Source organism: Myotis brandtii, unplaced genomic scaffold (genome assembly GCF_000412655.1).
Source record: "Myotis brandtii unplaced genomic scaffold, ASM41265v1 scaffold2070, whole genome shotgun sequence".
Taxonomy (NCBI): domain Eukaryota; kingdom Metazoa; phylum Chordata; class Mammalia; order Chiroptera; family Vespertilionidae; genus Myotis; species Myotis brandtii.
The window spans coordinates 19343-25128 of NW_005357737.1; the positions used below are offsets into that span (position 1 = coordinate 19343).

Genomic DNA, 5786 nt, shown 5'->3' on the forward strand with positions numbered 1-5786 from the left:
TGACAGGGGGCGGCGCCCCAACCCCCCAATCGGCCCTACCCTGAGCGTGACTGGGGGTGGCATCGCAATCTCCCGATCCGCCCTGCTCTGTGCATGACAGGGGGCAGTGCCCCAACTCCACAATCGGCCCTGCTCTGAGTCCAACCAGGGGCTGCACCTAAGGATTGGGCCTGCCCTCTGCCACCCGGGAGCGGGCCTAAGCCAGCAGGTCGTTATCTCCTGAGGGGTCCCAGACTGTGAGAGGACACAAGTGGGGCTGAGGGACAGCCCCCCCCCACCAGTGCACAAATTTTTGTGCACCGGGCCTCTAGTATATAAATAATAAGCTATGTCTACATTTCCTTGGATATATGAAAAAATTTGATTTGGGAATATGACAGAAATGTGGAAGCAATGTCATCCTATACAATAAAGAGGTAATATGCACATTGACCATCACACCCTCGCACAAGATGGCCGCCCCCATGTGGGCACAAGATGGCCACCACAAGATGGCCGGCAAGGAAGGGCAGCTGTGGGCGATCAGGCCAGCAGGGGAGGGCAGATGGGGCAACCAGGTCTGCAGGGGAGGGTAGTTGGGGGTGACTGGGCCTGCAGGGCAGGGCAGTTAAAGTTGACCAGGACAGCAGGTGAAGGCAGTTGGGGGTGACCAGGCCTGCAGGAGAGGGCAGGTGGGGTGACCGGGATAGCAGGGGAGGGAAGTTGGGGGTGACTGGGCCTGCAGGGCAGGGCAGTTAAAGTTGACCAGGACAGCAGGTGAAGGCAGTTGGGGGTGACCAGGCCTGCAGGAGAGGGCAGGTGGGGTGACCGGGATAGCAGGGGAGGGAAGTTGGGGGTGACTGGGCCTGCAGGGCAGGGCAGTTAAAGTTGACCAGGACAGCAGGTGAAGGCAGTTGGGGGTGACCAGGCCTGCAGGAGAGGGCAGGTGGGGTGACCGGGATAGCAGGGGAGGGAAGTTGGGGGTGACTGGGCCTGCAGGGCAGGGCAGTTAAAGTTGACCAGGACAGCAGGTGAAGGCAGTTGGGGGTGACCAGGCCTGCAGGAGAGGGCAGGTGGGGTGACCGGGATAGCAGGGGAGGGAAGTTGGGGGTGACTGGGCCTGCAGGGCAGGGCAGTTAAAGTTGACCAGGACAGCAGGTGAAGGCAGTTGGGGGTGACCAGGCCTGCAGGAGAGGGCAGGTGGGGTGACCGGGATAGCAGGGGAGGGAAGTTGGGGGTGACTGGGCCTGCAGGGCAGGGCAGTTAAAGTTGACCAGGACAGCAGGTGAAGGCAGTTGGGGGTGACCAGGCCTGCAGGAGAGGGCAGGTGGGGTGACCGGGATAGCAGGGGAGGGAAGTTGGGGGTGACTGGGCCTGCAGGGCAGGGCAGTTAAAGTTGACCAGGACAGCAGGTGAAGGCAGTTGGGGGTGACCAGGCCTGCAGGAGAGGGCAGGTGGGGTGACCGGGATAGCAGGGGAGGGAAGTTGGGGGTGACTGGGCCTGCAGGGCAGGGCAGTTAAAGTTGACCAGGACAGCAGGTGAAGGCAGTTGGGGGTGACCAGGCCTGCAGGAGAGGGCAGGTGGGGTGACCGGGATAGCAGGGGAGGGAAGTTGGGGGTGACTGGGCCTGCAGGGCAGGGCAGTTAAAGTTGACCAGGACAGCAGGTGAAGGCAGTTGGGGGTGACCAGGCCTGCAGGAGAGGGCAGGTGGGGTGACCGGGATAGCAGGGGAGGGAAGTTGGGGGTGACTGGGCCTGCAGGGCAGGGCAGTTAAAGTTGACCAGGACAGCAGGTGAAGGCAGTTGGGGGTGACCAGGCCTGCAGGAGAGGGCAGGTGGGGTGACCGGGATAGCAGGGGAGGGAAGTTGGGGGTGACTGGGCCTGCAGGGCAGGGCAGTTAAAGTTGACCAGGACAGCAGGTGAAGGCAGTTGGGGGTGACCAGGCCTGCAGGAGAGGGCAGGTGGGGTGACCGGGATAGCAGGGGAGGGAAGTTGGGGGTGACTGGGCCTGCAGGGCAGGGCAGTTAAAGTTGACCAGGACAGCAGGTGAAGGCAGTTGGGGGTGACCAGGCCTGCAGGAGAGGGCAGGTGGGGTGACCGGGATAGCAGGGGAGGGAAGTTGGGGGTGACTGGGCCTGCAGGGCAGGGCAGTTAAAGTTGACCAGGACAGCAGGTGAAGGCAGTTGGGGGTGACCAGGCCTGCAGGAGAGGGCAGGTGGGGTGACCGGGATAGCAGGGGAGGGAAGTTGGGGGTGACTGGGCCTGCAGGGCAGGGCAGTTAAAGTTGACCAGGACAGCAGGTGAAGGCAGTTGGGGGTGACCAGGCCTGCAGGAGAGGGCAGGTGGGGTGACCGGGATAGCAGGGGAGGGAAGTTGGGGGTGACTGGGCCTGCAGGGCAGGGCAGTTAAAGTTGACCAGGACAGCAGGTGAAGGCAGTTGGGGGTGACCAGGCCTGCAGGAGAGGGCAGGTGGGGTGACCGGGATAGCAGGGGAGGGAAGTTGGGGGTGACTGGGCCTGCAGGGCAGGGCAGTTAAAGTTGACCAGGACAGCAGGTGAAGGCAGTTGGGGGTGACCAGGCAGGCAGGGGAGGGCAGTTGGTAGTGACTGGGCCTGCAGGGCAGGGCAGTTAAAGTTGACCAGGACAGCAGGTGAAGGCAGTTGGGGGTGACCAGGCCTGCAGGAGAGGGCAGGTGGGGTGACCGGGATAGCAGGGGAGGGAAGTTGGGGGTGACTGGGCCTGCAGGGCAGGGCAGTTAAAGTTGACCAGGACAGCAGGTGAAGGCAGTTGGGGGTGACCAGGCCTGCAGGAGAGGGCAGGTGGGGTGACCGGGATAGCAGGGGAGGGAAGTTGGGGGTGACCGGGACAGCAGGGGAGGATAGTTAGGGGTGACCAGGCTGGCAGAAGAGGGCAGTTGGGGGTGACCAGGCAGGCAGGGGAGGGCAGTTGGTAGTGACTGGGCCTGCAGGGGAGGGAAGGCAGTTGGGGGTGACTGGGCCAGCACAGGAGGGCAGTTGGGGGGAACCAGGCTGGCAGGAGAGGGCCGTTGGGGGAGATCGGGCTGGCAGGGGAGCATTTAGGCATCAATCAGGTGGCAGGAGAGTGGTTAGGGGGCAATCAGGCTGGCAGGCAGAAGCAATTAGGGGCAATCAGGCAGGCAGGCAGGCAGGCAAACTGTTGGGAGCCAGCAGTCACGGATTGTGAGAGGGATGTCCACCTCCCAGTGGGATTGGACCTAAACCAGCAGTTGGACATCCCCTTTGGGGTCCCAGATTGGAGAGGGTGAAGGCTGGGATGAGGGACACCCCCCTCTAGTAGTGAATATAAGAATCATTAAGCTAAAAAGAATTACTGAGAAGCACTGAGGAAAATGTAGGGATTGGAGAGGGAAATTTGGTAATCAATCAAATCAGTTTCCTATGACATGTCCAGATATAAGGATGAATATGATGGAAGTACCTTACTTCTTCTTGAAAACACAACATGCTCACACATGCATTCCACAGGCAAGGAATCTGTACCACCAAAGGACCAGATCCCTACTTTCAAGGAATTTATAATCAGAGGAGATGGTCACTGTGGTACTAATCACAGTATCAGATCAGCTGAAATGGGTGTTAAATTAGAAGTTTAAGTCTGAGGAGTTATCGATTTTCATTGAAAGCACTGGAGAAATTCCAAGACAGAGATGGCATTTGAGCATAAAAGAATGAGTTAGCTTTTTATAGGAAGAAAAAGGAAGTTAGGGTAAACCGAGCAGCAGAAATAGCGGAGCAGAGGCACGGAGGTCTGAAAATTGCCTATAATTTAGCCAAAGCACAGGATGGGGATGAAAACATTGATAGATGAGTTTAGAGTGTTGGACGGCTAAAGAAGTTGGATTTTCTTTTATTGTCTCTAGGCAATATCTGAAAGTTCCTGATGAGTACTAGAACCACAGAGTTATATTTTCGGACAATAACACTGAGGTGTGTGGGATCTGTGAAGAACTTGCTATTCCTATTCCAAGGATACAGGAAGCTTCTGGGGGTGGAATTAGATGCAGCCAAGGTTAGGGGCCCTGGTCCTGCTTTATGGCTGGTCCTTATAGTGGGTGTGGGGAAATGATGACCAGTAATCCCAACAACATTAAAGTAGGGAGGAAAGTTTGGGAGTTAACACTTTCTGTATTGAAATCCTGGAGGCCTCATCTGGGGAATGCAGCCCAGCATTCAGAAAGGTCAAACATGACAAAACTCTGGGTCAGGTCAGGAAACGCTAAATTGATGAGTACATCCCAGAGGTGGGGGTTGGGTGGGGTGGGGGAACACAGTGACTAAAGGATTGGGGTACATGGTCCAGCCCTCAGAGAAAAGACCTGGCAATGGTTAGACAGAGCCCAAGTCAAACAACATGAGGTCAGGGAGGACTGGTTTTCTAATTAGGTTAGGAAATGAGGCACTCTCCTGAGATTGCTGGCAAAATCCAGGGAGGGAGGGATAAGGAGAGCAGACTAGCTGGGAGGCATGTGGTACCCAGGCTTCTTCTAGGCAAAGGGAATGCCCCCTTGACAGCAGCAGGACTAATGCCCACAGCACTGTGAGGCTCCTAATACAGACGGCACCTGAGATTTTGACGGGTTGTTTAACAAGGGAATTTGGGCCCCACGGACAGATTGACATGGCAAAAAAAACACCCAAAAACAAACAAACAAAAAAACCCAACTAATAAACTTTGCAGCTCTTTTTCGTGCCAATAAATGTTCACATACTCAACTATCCCTGCTCCTTCCCCCATCCCTCAGCTTCCCCCACCCCTGGGCTTCAGAGCAAGCTGCTCAAAGTGCAGTGGGAGAGAGGCTAAAGCACAGAGATGTCTATTGCATGTGATACTGTATAAACAGTAATAATTGTTTAAAGCGTTTGCACATTTGGGCCCCTCAAACCTAATAATGAATCTTCTAAAATGGCTAACATTTATTCTGTCATACTTATTTGCTGTGTATGGTAAGTAAACATCAGACCAGAGCTAAAGGTTTTCGATGCCTTATGTCTTTTATGCCTCACCACAGTCAGATGAGAAACACTATTACAGAAGTTAGTGAACAACTGAGGAATTTGTGCACAGCTAAGTAGTTGCACAATATCACAGCGCTGGTAAATATAGGCCTGGCTTTGTACCTGAGGCACCCAGACACACAATGTGCCATCTTCAGCATTACATCACGCCGATTCAAAGTGCCTTCCAGTCAAAACATTGGCTAAATTGCTGTTAAAACAGCTAGGTCAGATCAACAGTGTCAAATATACGTAGCATGGCCATAAACACTGCCTTGGTCTGGTCTGACAGAGGAGACAGGGAAATCAAAATCTGTGGTCTGAAGGCCTCAGGTGGGCCCAATGGCAGGGAGCAGCTGGGGAAGAGAGGTGTTGACAAAAAGGACTGAAAAAGCAAAAGATAGAGTTCAACAGCCTAGTTGGAAGTCAGTTGCAATTCTCCAGGTGAGACTTCTGAGGCCAGAATGTGGATGGTGGCCACACAATGAAAGGCACAGCCTCTTGTACAAGACACAAGGGTATTGAGGGTGGGGAATATACCTTTAAATGTTGTGCTATGCCCAATTTTGCTGAGCTCAATTCTGGGCACAAAGGAGGGCCTCAAATAACTGCATGATTGACAATGAAAAAATGGACTCATACCAAGTTCTGGACAATGGTCTAGAAAATGCACGCATTAAATGTAATCCTCAAAGTAACTGTAATATAGTGACTTTTACAAGTAAAGGGTAACGCACTCTAACTTAAAGAGTTTTAAACAACTTGTCAAA

General features: G+C 54.5%; 2 protein-coding genes across 2 annotated transcripts in view; both read right to left on the reverse strand.

The window, feature by feature from the left end:
• Positions 1 to 5786, reverse strand: part of LOC102240114 (cytochrome P450 4V2-like) — a 74207-nt gene that overhangs the window by 19028 nt on the left and 49393 nt on the right. The gene's annotated exons all lie outside the window — the stretch shown is intronic.
• LOC102241026 (cytochrome P450 4V2) overlaps positions 1 to 5786 on the reverse strand; it is a 16337-nt gene that overhangs the window by 8581 nt on the left and 1970 nt on the right. The window lies entirely within an intron of this gene.